The sequence below is a fragment of the Cherax quadricarinatus genome, chromosome 38 (assembly GCF_038502225.1).
Source record: "Cherax quadricarinatus isolate ZL_2023a chromosome 38, ASM3850222v1, whole genome shotgun sequence".
Classification (NCBI taxonomy): Eukaryota; Metazoa; Arthropoda; class Malacostraca; order Decapoda; family Parastacidae; genus Cherax; species Cherax quadricarinatus.
The window spans coordinates 17,374,110-17,392,238 of record NC_091329.1 but is presented as its reverse complement, the minus strand read 5'-3'; the positions used below and the strand labels follow the sequence as shown (position 1 = coordinate 17,392,238).

Below are 18,129 nucleotides of genomic sequence, written 5' to 3'. Positions count from 1 at the left end.
TCCCACCTCACTTCCATACACTACATTCGTCCCACCTCACTTCCATACACTACATTCGTCCCACCTCACTTCCATACACTACATTCGTCCCACCTCACTTCCATACACTACATTCGTCCCACCTCACTTCCATACACTACATTCGTCCCACCTCACTTCCATACACTACATTCGTCCCACCTCACTTCCATACACTACATTCGTCCCACCTCACTTCCATACACTACATTCGTCCCACCTCACTTCCATACACTACATTCGTCCCACCTCACTTCCATACACTACATTCGTCCCACCTCACTTCCATACACTACATTCGTCCCACCTCACTTCCATACACTACATTCGTCCCACCTCACTTCCATACACTACATTCGTCCCACCTCACTTCCATACACTACATTCGTCCCACCTCACTTCCATACACTACATTCGTCCCACCTCACTTCCATACACTACATTCGTCCCACCTCACTTCCATACACTACATTCGTCCCACCTCACTTCCATACACTACATTCGTCCCACCTCACTTCCATACACTACATTCGTCCCACCTCACTTCCATACACTACATTCGTCCCACCTCACTTCCATACACTACATTCGTCCCACCTCACTTCCATACACTACATTCGTCCCACCTCACTTCCATACACTACATTCGTCCCACCTCACTTCCATACACTACATTCGTCCCACCTCACTTCCATACACTACATTCGTCCCACCTCACGTCCATACACTACATTCATCACCACAAGCGAACTTACACAATCACGTATATTTAGTAATATTTTTCAAATATAATTTCCAGTGTTGAGTAACAAACTTCTTCTACCATATAATGAAATATACATAGTCATTACTATTAAACATTAACTTAAACGAGACTATATTCTTATTCTACAGACCGCAGCATTTCTTGTCTCACCATCACCTGGTGGCTAAAGCTTCCGCTTCACACACGGAGAGCCCGGGTTCGATTCCCGGCGGGTGGAAACATTTCGACACGTTTCCTTACACCTGTTGTCCTGTTCACCTAGCAGCAAATAGGTACCTGGGTGTCAGTCGACTGGTGTGGGTCGCATCCTGGGGGACAAGATTAAGGACCCCAATGGAAATAAGTTAGACAGTCCTCGATGACGCACTGACTTCTTGGGTTATCCTGGGTGGCTAACCCTCCGGGGTTAAAAATCCGAACGAAATCTTATCTTATCTTATCTTATCCTAACCCTACTTAACACATTGTACATGAACACATCCTTATATACCCATCACTCGTCAATAATATTCCTTGAACTTCACCGATACCAATATACAACCCATACTGAGTACATGAAATTCTCTCTTACATACTGCTATATACACTTGATGTATGATAAAAATCACACACATTGTATTCTCATTATTAGCAGTACATTTGGTACACAGACATATTTATCACGCCCGCATGTCCTTTGCTTTAATACAACCACCAATCCTGATAATACATTACAACATATTCCAAATTTAACTTATCCATAACATCAGTATACCATCCTGAGTATGACCGTATACTTTTCACATGCACACAAATATTGCTCATTCCCATGTCCATAAAAATCTTAACAACTTTTCCCTTACAAACCACCACAAACTTACTTAAAACACACTCCACAACTACGCTGCCATTTCACACCATATCACGGAACTCCTCATACATTCCCAAATTCTGAGACGAGCCCGGTGCAACCCCTGAAAATCCAACCCCACCCCCCCCCCCCTTTTTTTTTTTTTTTTTTTTTTTCCCTCACTCCGCCAACAAACCTCTGACATTCATACTTCGATATCCTTCAGGAAAAACCCTTTCCCATCTACTTCCATATATCCCCCTATTACGACTAAGTGTTTTGTACATTGTTGCAGCCAATACCTTCTTTCGCACCATCCAATCCCCATTACCCCTCATGACCCATGATACGAAAACAAAATCAGTTATGATGTAGACCAAAGCACGCTGCACAGACTCTTCCACACCTCCCACATCTAAATTCAATGCCCTTAATACCGATATCCCTCCCCCACCCACCCTCCTCAAAATCCCAGTATCTGCTGTTTTAAGGGGATTACTCTATGGGTGGGGTAACAGTTGTTGGTGGAGGGAAAGGGGTTGCGTTGGAGGTGGGGGAATAGTTGTTTTGTGGGCGGGGCTGTGAGAGGTGAGGTAGGTGGGGGGGGGGGGGGTTAGGGAAGGAGGCGTGCAGGGGTTGTGGTTCAGTCACTTGGTGTTAACTCCGTGTCACGTATTGTTATTCTTCAATGGAAGTCTGGGAAGCGAGACTATTTTTTTTATTTTCCTTTTTATTTTTGGTCTGGCTGCTTCACACGGCTATATTCATTTGGCTTGTCAACTGTCTGAGTATGTAGGTGATGACACGCTCACTCTCTTTTCTCTCTCACTCACTCTTTCACTGGTTTAGAAGCAAATAAAAACAATATTTTTTAATTATTATTCGTCATGCAAATTTCTGAACCTGTGTGGAATAGTCGCAATAAAGGAGTGATGGACGCTCAGTCCTTCGTCCACTCAGCTTGTCTCTCAGTGCATATACATTAAGAGTTTACTTAATTTGTTATCCCTTCAAGGCAGGGGCAGAGGTGCTTTTTTTTTTTTTTTGATGCACTAGGTCATGAACCTACCCGCGGGGGAGTTGACCCCCCCCCGAGCACCCTCCAGGTAAACCTGAAATGTGCTCTGAAAACAAGGTATTGTAGCAGGCATTCCCTTTCTACGATCAGACTTGACTATTCTTCCGTTCCTCAGGCTTTGTGTGATCTTATGGGATCGGTGCTTTTTCATGTGTATAACAATACACCCAGTACATTCTTGCTTTAAAGATGAAAATATTCTTCATGTTAGTGTACAGGTGAACTGCGGGCTTAATGGCCCTCAAGTAGTTGATAGGCGCTGAATCCGACACACCACTCAGATCGATCAAGTGCACAATGCACACACACGGTCAGCAGTCGTGTGGTAAAGAGCTGTGATTCTTACCCTTGTAGACCATGCATTGATTGAGATAATTATTACTTTAATCAGTCTGATTTTTTTGTGTGTGAGTTGTGTAAGGACTTTGTGCAGTGTTTGACATACAGAATACAGTGAAGAGTTTATCTCCTTTGCTAAAATTCAGAGGACAAGTTCTCACTGAAGAAACTCGATTAGTTTTTATCAGATTACGCGGTGATTTTATTTTCATCACCACCTTGACCAGCACCACCTTACTGAAGATAATAACTGTGCTTGAGGAGAGTAGCCTAGTGGACCTGTGGCCAGATACTTGTCAGATATTTTGAAGGTAAGTTGATAATTATTCATTGTATTATATCCAACAATATGTAATATATTATCTGGTAGCAGAAGAGAGGAGGAGGAGGATGAGGAGAGATTTCTCAGTCTGCTCCGCCAAAGTATTTCACAATAGCAAGGGAGTGAGAAGAGAGGCAAACAAGCGCGTTTGCACATCTTCAGTATCCCATTCATGGATGATATTGTGCAGTGGCGACCAATATACATTAATAGCCATCGGTTCGCATCCTTGTTTGATCCTTGTGCGGGTAAAAACATTATGCATTTTCCATACATTTGTTTTCATGTTCACTTAGCCATCAGTTGATAACTAGTTGTTAGCCGACTCTTGTGGATAACATCCTGAGAAAGAGAATCATAGAACTCCTTTGGAAATAAGCCAGTCTACTTGCCTATCTTCAGTTATCCTGGGTTGCTAATCCTATTGGTTATTAATACAAAAAAAAAAGAAAATAGTATACCTAAATACCACCAGGTTAGGGTGTGAGAGTCTGTATCGTGGAACACGAGAACAGTGGGAGTGAAAGGCTTCAAACTGGCCTTCACCACCCGAGGGTTACAGGCCATCATGTCAGCTTGTTGGCCGGTGTTAACAAGACCTGCATCAGTTGGAGGACACTGATGCAGGTCTTGTTAACACCGCTAGTAGCACCCGCCGGCGATCATGCACACGGGAAGAACCTTAACTTTTTTTTTAAGGGGTTGACCGGTAAGCCATTGGAAGGCCTTTGTCAGATGACCAGAAGTTCCGTTGGCGGGTCATGGAACGGCTAAGACCCGCCTCAGGAAACAGTTGCCACCATCTCTTGTCCATCTCCAACCTAACCTCGAACATACTTAAATTATAGAGGCATAGGTCAGCAGAAATGCGTTAGAAAACGAGGTTTTATTTGGAGAACAGGTTGTTGACAGCAGGATAGGAACTTGTGAACACGGTATGGCTGTGATAGTAGATCTTTATCCTCAAGTGATGAACATTAAGAGTTCAACCTTTTTTTTCTCTCGGCCAATGCGTTGCCATAAGAGGTGCGGATTTTTTTTTATTTTTATTAGTGGTTAAGCTCGAACATTAAAATTTAAAAATAAAAATAAGAGTAAAAGTGACGTAGTAAAATGAGGATAACTTGTAGTACGTAAGGTGGTGGATGGCAGGAGTGTCAAGCTACGTTCGCACCCGTGTCTATGGCTGACTTCACCACAACCCATCGTTTGCTACCAACTGACGGATGGTTTAATTCTTATTGTAGTTATTTAATAATGGATTTATTTGTTATATCTGTCAGTGTTTTCGATACTTTGAATGCCATATGGAACGAATAATTAAAAACACTAGGTAAGTCGACGTGAGGAGCCAACGAGGCAGTGACGTAGCCGCTCCGGAAGCATCTAAACATTCAACAGTGTTACTGATACTTTCTCAACTTTAAAATAAATAACATACGAGCCCACAAGTGCAACTAATGTGACATTTTATTGTGGCAACGTTTCGCTCTCCAGGAGCTTTATCAATGGCTTGATAAAGCTCAAGGAGAGCGAAACGTTGCCACAATAAAATGTCACATTAGTTGCACTTGTGTCCTTTTACTTTACATATTGTCGGTAATTCTACCAACTTTATTACAACATACGAGCCGCTAACACTGTGTATATAACATTAAACTTCACAAAGTGTTTAACAAGTATTCCAGAAATCATAGCAGAATAACATGACGAAACGTTAAAAAACAAGGTTTTTTTTTTGCACGCAGGTCCTCTTCGCTCACAAAGATCAAGTCAAACAAGAAAAACACTTCTAATTAAAGTGTGGCGACGTTTTCAAAGGAAGTTCGAATACCCAAAGTTTGGCGCTTGGGATCCATGACAGAGTTCGTGCTCTTTTAACCGGCCGACGGTCTTTATTAGATCAACATCTTTATGGGATTTCTCACTTTCTTCTGGCGTTTTATTTACTGCCCAGATGAGTAATTTAAAGTTCCTTTGTGAAGGAAGCTGCCAAGGTCAATGGATGGTGGGGAGCGGAGCAGTGAAGGATTTGACCACTCAGGCTGTTGCTACCCCCAACCACCCCACCCACGCCCTCCAGTGATGGGAGGCTCTTAATTGTCTAGGACTGTAGTAGTCTCCCCTCCTCTCCCTTCCCCCATCATTCTCTCTCTTCCCCCATCATTCTCTCTCTCTCTCTCTCTCTCTCTCTCTCTCTCTCTCTCTCTCTCTCTCTCTCTCTCTCTCTCTCTCTCTCTCTCTCTCCCCCCTCTCCCCCATTCTATTTTTCTGCACCTATCTTGGATACCCCGTTTAAGACAGCCGCCAATATAAGGACTTAAGTAGAATTAAGGAGGATATGATTGACGTTCAGATAAAAAAAATGAATAAAGGCGATATAAATAGTGTTAAAAAAAATATCACATCAGAGCAATTCGTGGTTTTGTGTTGAAACTGGATAAATTCTGACGTAGAAAAGATATCTGAAAGCACTTGTTAGGTAACGAGAGTTGTAGAGGCTTGGAACAAGCTGTCAGTCGTATTAACGATGGTACAGTTACCGATAATGTGTTAGGTAAAAGGACACAAGTGCAACTAACGTGACGTTTTATTGAGGCAACGCATAACAAAGCTCCTGGAGAGCGAAACGTTGCCACAATAAAATGTCACAATTGTCCTCATCGCCTCCGAGCCGTGTGGACGAGCTGCGCAGACGCTCCTGTTTGAGTTTGTTTTGCGCAGTTTACCTGATTGAGCTGCCCCTAGCGTTGGTTGGTGGAAACTTTATTTTCTCCAACATGGCGCTGAATAGCAGAAGAAGAATCAACACTGTCTGCATTGAGATGATCCGTGGTGCTGTCACAGGATCCAACATGGATTTATTATTACCAGCGATCATTCGCGATACCTATGGTATAGCAAATGAGGAGATATGTGGTGTCGCATTAAATGGAATGACAAGAATCTTCGTTAAGATGACGTCTGCACAAGTCTACGAGGCAGTGGTCGACAAGTATCAGGAGACCATCATACAGGTTAATACAGCTGTGTCGGTGAGACTTCATGATGTATCTCGACATTACACCTGGGTGAAAATCAGGAATGTGCCTTTTGAGGCGACTGATTTTGATATTACCAGTGAACTGCGTACTTATGGGACGGTTCACGTAGCCACAGCAGGGAGATGGGCAACTGGACCGTATGCAGGTGCGCTGGAAGGCGCGTATACAGTTAAAATGACTCTTCGGCACCCTATTCCTTCATATATTGTGTTGAAAGAATTAAGGACTCAAGTCTATGTAACGTATGCGGGGCAACAACGTACGTGTCGGCTATGTGGGTCATATGACCACATCGCGGCGCAGTGTGAGAAACGAAGTGGGTACCCGGCACAACAGCAACGGCAACAGCAGCAACAGCAACAGCAGCAACAGCAGCCAGTGGACGAGGTTGGTGATGAGCGAGAACAGTCTCTTGCTACACCGCCCCAACAACGGTTGTCATGGAGTGAGGAGGTAGACAAGGAAAAGGAGCTTGAATCGCCAGTTGTAACGCTACAAGGAGAATCTCAGTCATTGGACATACATAAGGTTTTTGAGGAGAGACTACCTAATATGGGTGAAGAAGTGGCGGCGTCTTTGGTAAAGGCGTTGGATGACTTGTTAGAGGAATCGGTCCTAGATCAGGTGGAAGACCCAGGCTCAGTTCTGGGGAAGGCTGTGAATGATGGTATGGCAGAAGATGAAGGTTTGTCGACGAGAGAGTCTACAGGATTGAAGGTGCATGCAGTAGAGGTGGAGGTGCATCAGGACGGTGCTTCAGATGTCAAAATGCAGGTGGAGGGCGGGACACGAAAGAGGACTGCAGCATCATCGGATTCTGATGATGTGCTCACTCCTGCCCAACGCCCTGGGAAAAAGTCTTGGGTGGAGGTACAGAAGAGAGGGAATGGTGAACCCAAGGATCAAGGGATTGCAAAGGTGATTCCCAACAAAGGGGGGAGGGACAGAGGTGTTGCAAAACGAACTGGGGTAAAGTCAATGCCGGGGACAAAAGGAAAACCCATTTGTTGAATTCAAGTGTTTTACTATAAATATTAACGGGTTGAGAGCTGAGAGGAAGCTTAAGTGGTTTAATGAGTATTTGGTGAGACTTGGTGTGGATGTGGTATTCTTACAGGAACATAATTTTAGGCCTGGTTATGAGTTGGATATGAGTGGTTATAATGTGTACATGGAACATGCGACACGTTTGAAAGGTGGGGCTGCCATTTTGGTAAAGGAAACTAGCCCGTTTATAGTAAGGCGTAGTGAAGGGGGGGAGGGGAGGGTAATTAGGGTGGATGGAACTTGGGGTAGGGTTCCCATTAGTTTAGTATGTGTATATGGTCCGGCTGAGGGTGACGTGAGTATTAAAACTAAATTTGTTCGGGACGTGCTGGTCTATTTTTTACGTGGTTTACCGAATGTTGCAATAATAGGCGGAGATTGGAATTGCGTGATACGTCGTAAAGATGTGGAGCCCAGAGGTGCGGGGTGTTGTTTGGGTATATTGGGGGATATATTGACCGGGGTGGGGTTAAAGGATGTGTGTGGGGGGGGAGGGATGGTAGAGCATACCTTCATTAAACGAGGTTATGCGGCGAGGTTGGACCGAATGTACGTGCCTTGTGCGGTCACTGTGCGGAGGGTGGATGTGATAGATGTGGTTTTTTCGGATCATAGAGGAGTGGTAATAGATGTGGATATTGAGGGTGTGCCTCGGAGGGGTCCATCATTTTGGAAATTGAATGTAAAGTTATTAAAGGAAGAGGATAGTCTTTTGTCTTTTGGACATATGTGGGATCGTTTAGTGGTAGAAGCACCAGGGGATGTTGCCATGGTTAATTGGTGGGAAACAATAGCTAAAAAACGTATCAAGGAATATTATATTAATCGAGGGAAGAGATATAATCAGTTACAATACGGTTTTCAAAAATATTTAGAGGGGCAGTTGCGCGACTGTTATGCACACATTAATGCTAATTATCCTGTTATTGAAATTGAAAGTTTGAAGGAAAATATCCGGAATTTACAAAATGAGAGGTTTGATGGGGAAAGGCTTAAGGGCGGGATTGAGGAGGTTTTGTGGGGAGATCGGCCGTCGGCGTGTGTGTTGCGGAGTCAACACACACGTCGCAAGGCAATGGAGTTAATGGGGTTGAATGTTCAGGTAGGTATGCAAGGGTATAAAGTGGACCAGGTGTTGACGACGACTGAGGGTATGAGTGGGTATATTGATGCTTGGGTTAAGTTGAAAACGCAAAGTGTGGGAATAAGTGAAATAGCATTACAGTCAATTGGAAGGTTTGTGCAGTGTGAGTTGACAGAGCATGATCGATTCGTTTTGGAAGGGCCGATAACGGAGTGCGAGACATGGGTAGCTTTATCCGGGGCGCAATTAGGAAAGGCACCAGGAATTGATGGGTTGCCCAGTGACTTTTATCTCCAAAATTGGAGCGTTTTAAAAGAATTTTTGGTAAGATTATTCAATATCATTAAGCGGGATCGGGTTTTAGGGGCACAGCAGCGGATGGCTGTGGTCGTTTTAGTGCCTAAAGGTGAGCCATTAACAGTTAAAGACTATCGTGCTATTTCGTTATTGTGTGGTGATTATAAGATTTTTGCAAGAATTTTAGCTAACAGAATAAAAAAGGTCCTGGGTAAAGTGATCGATAAGGGACAATATGGGGTGCCGGGAAGGTCTATGTATGACGGGCATGGTTTGATTAGAAGTTTTATTGAAGAAAGAGTAAAATTGGGAGTGGGGGGGGTGTTGGCTATAGATTGGGAGGCGGCATATGATAGTGTAGAAAGGGAAGCGTTATGGAAGATTATGAGATGGCAGGGGTTTGGAGAGGAAATTATATCATGGGCCAAATTAATGTATCAAGATGCATCCTTGCGGGTGCAGGTAAATGGAAGGTTAGGAGAACAAATTCAGATGAGCAGGGGTCTACGTCAAGGTTGTCCCCTTTCACAAATATTTTTTGCGTGTTTACAGGATCCCTTTTATAGAGGAATTAGGGTCTTATTGGCAGCAAATGGGGTTGGTGACGAAAGGGGTGGGGGGGCTGGCATTGTTGGATATGTTGATGACACAACGATTTTAGTAAGTGGTAACAGGGATTTGCCTCGGGTGGAAAAGTTAGTAAATGTTTTTGAAAAGGCTTCTGGCATGTCAATTAATAAGGAGAAAACGAAGTATATGGATCTTGGAGATAGGTTAAGTGAGGAATGTGAAGTAGTTGAAAGGTGGAAAAAGGTGGACCAATTACTGATATGTGGGATCGTTTATGTAAGTGATATCAAGTTAGCACAACAAATAAATTCAGTGCGTATTGTAGATGGTGTACTGAAGCGCCTCAGTGGTTTACGAGCTGCACACTTAACTTTGCATCAAAGAGTAATTACAACAAATGTCCTATTATATAGTAAACTTTGGCATGTAGCAGCAATATATCCGATACTTCGTAGTGAGATACAAAGGTTACAAAAGCGCGTTTTTAGATTCATTTGGGGTACTGGAAGCGAATGGTTAGGTAGAGCGGTTGTCACACTCCCGGTTGGCCGTGGAGGGCTGGGTCTTATAGCTGTTGAAAAGAGGATTATGAGTGTGTATTTGAAACGTAGTTATAAGCGGGAGGGGGGGGGGGCGAGGGAAGGCGGACTTCATAAGATACGTCAGGATATGCAACGGTGGTGGGTGGGTAGGGAGTTCATAATAGGTGAGGCAATGTTACGGGTCATCATAAACATGAGCGATCCTTCACATATTAAATTGGGAAACCTTGATGGGGTGGAAGGTAAGGCAGTGGTAGCAGTGGTAGAAGGTGTTTATCCGATGTATGATTGGCGTAATATCTGGGGGCGTTTGAACAAATTACGTTTAAAACCTAAAGTACGAGAAGTAATGTATAGATTTTTACATGGGATCTTACCGTCTGGAATGGTTTTATTCCATAAGAGAATACGGGAGGATGGGATATGCAAGGCTTGTGGTGGATGGGAGACTGTTTTCCATATAGTGTATTTTTGCGAATGTATTGAACTAATAAGGGTTTGGTTGGGTAAGGTAATAAGGTTAGTGGGAGGGGGGGGTTTGCAGGTGTTGAGGGTTTTAAGCTTAGACATAGGTGGGGTGAATCAGATGGTAGAGAATGCGGTAGGGTATATAATTACGGATTATATTTATATGTCTTGGGCTATGAGAGGAGCGAACGTGTGTGAAAGAATTAATGCATTAACAGCAACTTTTTATAGGACAAAGTGTAGAAATAAGGAGGTGTATGGGGGGAGATGGGAGAGGGATTTAAGTGAGGGTTATAGGAATTTCACTTTACGGGATTTACGGGAGTTGAAAGGCAGGTAAGGGGGATGAAATGGGCTGGTTTCCTAGAATGGTCGGTAGCATGATGAGTTTGATGAATGTTATATGAGGTATGTTTGGGGCGCAATTTTAACATTATTTGTTCCGAGTGTTTCAAGTACAATACAGTTATATTTGGAATTATCGACCTATAACTATGTATGTGTATATATATGCATGTGTTGTATGTGTGTGTATATATGTATGTATATGTGTGTGTGTGTATATATATATATATATATATATATATATATATATATATATATATGTGTGTATGTATGTATATATATGTGTATATGTGTATGTATTGTATGTATGTTTACTTTCTTGTATATACCTTTAATGGTTTTTCTCATGAACATTTTCAATGATATTCAATACATATTTTCTATGCGCATTTATGATTTTGATACAATGTGTAAATGTCAAAATGGCTTTTTATGTTCCAGTTTAATTTACAATTGTATTTTTGTAAGCACAATTGATTTGGTGCCAATAGAAGTATGTAGTTTAAGAGTTTTACGAACCCTTGAAGTTGTAAGAATTGGATGAAGTTATTCATGGTTGAGTTGACATAATATTATAACTGACGTTGTAAGTGATTGTGTTCAATTAGACAACATACTTTATATACTTATTTATATGTATGTACATGTATGTAAATTGAAGTCTGATTTTAAAGGTGAAGAGTGGGTTTTCCTTTTTTGTTCTTTTTTTTTTCTCTTGATGGTAATACAAGGTTGTATCATGTACACCAACAAATATGGTTAGGGGAATGTGGTAAAATTTTCGTGTTGATTAGACATTTATAATACAGATGAAATACTAGGCTTAGGTTAGGGTAAATTTATGATAATTGTGGAATGTTCTTTGATTCAAACTGCTCTTTATTATACTTGTATTTTATTATTCTAGTGTGAATTAAGAGCAAGGATGATTAATTTGAGGAAGAGTTAATATAGGTTTGCATGTTTTTGCGAAAAGTTAACTTATCCACATGTAGCTAGTATAGGACAATTTTAAGCTTCAGTATCTGATTTTATATGTAGGTAATAGTGGTCATATTTGTTATATTGTAATGTTATTCGTTAATGTTTCAATATCTAATGTAACGTTTTTTCAGTTATTTGTTCATATATTGTCATCTTTATGGTTTTTCCTTTTGTCTATTGTCTATTGTTGGTTTTAAATAAAATATAAAAAAAAAAAATAAAATGTCACATTAGTTACACTTGTGTACTTTTACCCAACAAGCTGTTAGTCATTGACTTCAATATTTTTTTAGACAGCTTTCCCTTAAAACCAGTGAAGAACTCTTGATCCAGTGAATCAGATATATCCTTCCTACCTTTGCATTAAACCTGATTATCTCCTATTACCCCAGGTGCCCTTATCACTTCTGCGAATTTAGCGTTTTCTCTTAAAAAAAAATCATGATTTGCATAACTGATCAGGCAAACAGAAAGAATTTGTAAATCGGCTTTGCCGAGCATAAATCAGCGAGTCTAAAAGGATTTTTTATTCTTAGGTTCTTATGAAAAATTCCGCTCGCCCTCTTAGTTCGTGTTTTCGTTGAAACAAGACTCGTGTTGATCTTGTAATGTCTTAGCCTCTCCTGTCCACTTCTGCTAAGATTTGCCCAATCCTTTTAGTCCTGTATTTTTCTCCACCTTTCTTTTTATTCGCTTCCTTTTTTTTCCCACGAATCTTCGACATTTTCGAAGACTAATAGTATTTTTTTTCACGGCAATTTAAAAAAAAATGATAGCGAAATACGCCAGGCCCTTTCAACTGGGGTGTCTTGATGCTGGTAAATAACGTTTGACCCATGGAACTGTAGGTTCCCTTCATAGGATCAAACCTAATTAATTCCATTCCCCAAGCGCTGTGTAATTTCAATTTGTTTAGCACTTCCCTACTAAGACCTGCGTCACGAAACACTTGTCATGTTTCCTGACGAACCTTATCTAACCTAACCACTAAAATAACTAATGTCACCGGGTGATCGAACAGTGAGTCAGTAAGAAGGAGTAAAGTCACCAGTGGCATTGTTGAATGCAATGGTTTTATTTTTTCCTCCTCGGGGGGACTCCTATTTCTGTGCTGCGAGCTCGATGTTGTCTGTCGGGTGCAAGAAGAGCTTCCAGGAACTCGAGTCAATGGATCCCATTCACTTAGGCGGCCCCGCGACCACAATAAGCGTCGCACCGCTGTTCTTTTTCTCTCTTGCTTTTTTTTGTGTGTCGCTTCTTTTTTGTGGTCCTTCCGGTCGTGTTCTACATCACTTTCAGCAGAAACATCTGCTGCTCCACTAACACCATCTGTTCTTGTTGAATTGTCACTCACTCTCTCTCTTTCTCTCTTTTACACAAAGGTTTTACAAGGTTTATTTAAGGATTCCTACCTTTATATACAAGCTAAGAGTTGTTACATCACTTCTCTCTCTCTCTCTCTCTCTCTCTCTCTCTCTCTCTCTCTCTCTCCCTCCCTCCCTCCCTCCCTCCCTCCCTCTCTTTATATTTCAAGAATTCCTATAAAAATACAATGAGGCTATTATCTCTTGTGCCTAAAGACTTGAAGCTGATTAAAAAATAAATTGACAAATCACTGGCAGATGTATTGTATAAAAACAATATTTAGCACAACAATAGGGATTTTCACAGTCCAGTGAACTCAGAAAAAAATCTGTATTGCAATTCTTTTATTGGTGGACAATAGCATAAACCGACTAGTGGAGATTCATAGACACATTATGCGAGGAAAAACAGTTTTTCGATGTTTCAATCCACTGTCGGTGATGCTTTCCCGTAGACGAAACGTCGTATAATAATGATCTCTCTGCTTAAAGTGTCTTTAAGTTAATCAAATCACGGAACGGATGAGGCTTGAACCATGGCAAGTGAATCCTGAAACTCACAGGCCGGTGCATTCCGTGATTTGTTTACAATCGAGTAAGTACGATTTCGTAATTCCGTCGTGCAGCTTTCTGTATCCTTGGTGTGTATCACAACATCCGTCGCCAGCACATACAAGTTGGCGTTCACTAGTAGCATTAGGTCATTATGATAAAATAGGTTAACTATGGAGCCAGGAACTGCCAGTACAAGGGAGGCCGCAAACGTAAGCTACGAGCGTTGTAATCTTTCGAGCGGTCACCTGACACACATGACGGGTCCGTACAGTCTTCGCGGTGGGTGTCAGGATGCTAGTGAAGCCTCTTGCGGATAAGCACATGAGAACGCTAGGGTTTTATTTCCTATTTTCACTGAATTTTTTTTCATATTTGCAACCACGCGTTTTACTGCGATTTCTTCTTTCCGATATGGAAAACGTGAGGGAATTAAAACTATATCGGAATATAAAGCAAATTTCAACCACACAGTAGAGCAAAAACTAATTTAAGAGACCTGGGAGTGATAATGTCGGAGGATCTCACTTTCAAAGATCACAACATTGTATCAGTCACATCTTCTAGAAAAATGACAGGATGGATAGTGAGAACCTTCAAAACTAGGGATGCCAAACCAGTGATGGCACTCTTCAGGTCGCTTGTTCTGTCTAGGCTAGAATATTGCTGCACACTAACAGCACCTTTCAAGGCAGGTGAAATTGCTGACCTACAAAATGTACAGAGAAACTTCAAGCCACACACAACTGCGATAAAACACCTTAATTACTGGGAACGCTTGAAATTCCTCAACTTGTACTCCCTAGAACGCAGGCGGGAGAGAGAGGTGATTACTCTTGGAAAATCCTAGTGGGATTAGTACCAAACTTACACACTAAAATCACTCTCTATGAAAGCAAAAGACAAGGCAGACGATGCAACATCCCCCCCAATGAAAAGCAGGAGCGCCACTAACACGATAAGAGACAACACAATAAGTGTCATGGGCCCAAGACTGTTCAGCTGTCTCTCAGCATACATAAGGAGGATTGCCAACAGACCCCCCTGGCTGTCTTCAAGAAGGCGCTAGACAGGCACCTGTATTCAGTACCTGACCAGCCGGGCTGTGGTTCGTACGTAGGGCTGCATGCGGCCAACAGTAACAACCTGGTTGATCAGGCCCGGATCCACCATGAGGCCTGGGAGCGTTGAACCCCGAAACCCTCTCCAGGTATACTCCAAGTACACACATACATATATATATATATATATATATATATATATATATATATATATATATATATATATATATATATATATATATATATATATATATATATATATTGTCGTGCCGAATAGGCAAAACGTGCGATTTTGGCTTAAATAGCAACGCTCATCTTGCCATATAGGACAATTGAAAATTTGTGTATGCAATAATTTCGCAAAAATCATTCTGAATCTAACGAAAAAAATATATTTGATTGTGTTTGTTTAGTACTAAATTATTGTAAAGTATTTAAAATATATTTAGTTGGGTTAGGCTAAAATAAATTGCTCTTGTTATAATAAGGTTAGGTAAGTTTTCTAAGATTCTTTTGGTGCAAAATTAAAAATTTCTACATTAACATTAATGAAAAAAATATATCTTTAAACGTATAAGAGAAAATTTCAGAAAGGGCTTAATTTTAAAAGAGTTCTTGCTAATTGACCAGTTTTACATATTCGGCACGACATATATATATATATATATATATATATATATATATATATATATATATATATATATATATATATATATATTGTCGTGCCGAATAAGCAAAACTTGCGATTTTGGCTTAAATAGCAACGCTCTTCTTGCTGAATAAGGCAAGTGAAAATTTGTGTATGCAGTAATTTCGCAAAAATCATTCTGAATCTAACGAAAAAATATATTTCATTGTATTTATTATTAAATTATTGTAAACTTGTCTAAAATATATTTAGCTGATTAGGCTAAATTAAATTGCGCTTGTTATAATAAGGTTAGGAAAGTTTTCTAAAGTTCTTCTGGTACAAAATTATTAATTTTTACATTAACATAAATAAAATATCTTTAAACGTATAAGAGAAAATTTTAGAAAGGATTTAATTTTAAGTGAGTTCTTGCTAACTGACCAGTTTTACCTATTCAACACGACATTATATATATTATATATATATTATGTATATGTAATTTCTCACATTGTCAAGGAACTGTAAAAATAATAGAACAGCTGGAGGCTTATAAAGACGAGATGACACTATACAGTGAACATCCGACACTTCACCTCTCCTTTATGATGATGCGCGGAAGATAGTCAAGGACTTGTCAAATATTGCTTAAATTCTTCCCAAATTTTAATAGTTATATTTTAATCTAATTTACGTAATCCTTAACTAATATTCATATTAAAATCAATATTTTTTTTTATGAAACTTGATTCAATTATATTTCTCTCATCCATGGACTTGCTTGATTCAACTTTCTCGGCATTTTGAAAACCGGTTGGATGGTTAAAATCTCTCACGTGTATAAACAGAGCATCAGACTCTTGTTCAGTTCTAATGCTATATTTATATTTTTGTAATCTTAGTAAAGGCGTTTCCCAGTAATAATCTTCATTATTCATTTTACAAGGAATATTTGTAGACACAGCCGTCAGCATTTTTTGGGGAGATTTTTACTCGGCTTTTTTTTTTACTATGTCAAGAATTTTAAATACAACTTTGATTTTAAAATTCTTAATTAGAGAAGATATATCAAAAAGGTTGTCATGGTAATTGGCAACCAACATATTCTTGGTTTAATATGATTGTCCTTTTTTAAATTATAGAAATGTATTTCCATCGATTTTAAAGACTTATCAATTAAGTATGTATTGTATTTTAGGTCATTAGCTATTTCATAAATCTTCAAGATTTCTGTATCTATGAACTTTTTGCTGCTGATACGCAATCAAAACATGTATATGAATACAAAAAGTTTAACTTTGTCTTTACGTAAAGAATAATAGTGCACATAAGAACAGTTATTTGTTGGTTTTCTCTATATTTTAAATTTAAAATTATGGTTCCTATTAATAATTAAGACATCTTAAAAAGACAATGAGTTATTTTGTTCAAACTCAACAATAAAATTTATGGAATGTGGTAGATTATTTAATTCAAGAGGAAGATGGTTTATATCTATATTCTTTGCATTAGACACAATACATTATCAACATATCTGTACCACTTAGCTATATGAGGAAGGATTTTGTTAAGGAATCCTGTTTCAAAATATTTCGAGTATAAAATGCTAAGAACAAGTGAGAGAGGATTTCCCATTGCCATACCAAACTTATGAGTGTAAAACTCGCCATTAAACACAAAGTTTGCATCAGCAACGCAAAGTTTAATAACCTCAATGACTGTAGGTACTAGGAATGGTAAATTGCAACTAACAAGTTCTTCGGATTAGAAACTTAATAAATCATCAACTTGAACTATTGTCAACAAAGCGACATCAAAACTAACCATATTGTAATCATTTAAGTCGGTGATGGAGCTTAATATATCAAGTAAATCAAATCTTATTTTCAACACTAAAGTTAGAAATTTAGGCAACCATTGGGCTCAACATATCTACTAGCCATTTTGATAATTTATGGGACACTGAACCTATGAAGCTAATAATTGGTCTGACTGGATTACCTGGTTTGTGTGTTTTTATTAATCCATACATATATGGTAAAGATGGATTGGTGGCCATGATTTTTTAATTAGTTCATCTTTGCCTTTGAGTAGACGTTTTATTTTATTAGTTATTATTAACTGAATCTAAGAGATTTTTTCTAATTCTGGAATATATATCTGTACCACTTAAGAGATTATTCATTCGGGTGTTGATTGTGTAGTGTCATCTCGTCTTTATAGGCCTTCAGCTGGTCTGTTATTTTTACAGTTTCTAAAATGTGAGAAGTCACGAAAGTTCTGGGATGTTCACTATTTTTTCACAGTGGTTGTTTTGCATATTGTGATATCACCTGTTTACTGTGCGCGTAAATAAGGAAAACTTGTGGATGTAATGCAGAAGGCAGCAGGCGTGACCTTACTGGCAGGTGTCATCAACCTGCAGTATCCAGGTTGGGTAGTAATCAGTTTATTAAGACAGTAGCGCAGCCAGGGTTTCAGAGTGTGAGGTGATGGCGGGGCTTAAAAATTATTAGATGGTGAAAAAAATTTTTTTTTTTTTAAATATGATTATCAGTATGTATGTGAAATTTCTCAAACTATCGTGCTTGTATGATGACTCACCAACATAACTCAATGAAAATGAGCCATAAATTAAAAAACAAAATTAAACGTATTTGCAATTGGTGGGCTTTCTGTCTTATTAGCCTCTCCTGCCCCCCCCCCCACATATCCTTCGTGATTGCGTCAGTGTCAAGACACTGGAAACGCTATATAACTTCTGGAATTTTGAAAGATGGCGACGGTGACT

The 18,129-nt window shown here is 39.7% G+C and overlaps 1 protein-coding gene across 1 annotated transcript in view; it reads left to right on the top strand.

Annotated features, from left to right (window-relative positions):
* The window catches only part of LOC128693030 (uncharacterized), a 69,243-nt gene that overhangs the window by 46,428 nt on the left and 4,686 nt on the right, over nucleotides 1-18,129 (top strand). The gene's annotated exons all lie outside the window — the stretch shown is intronic.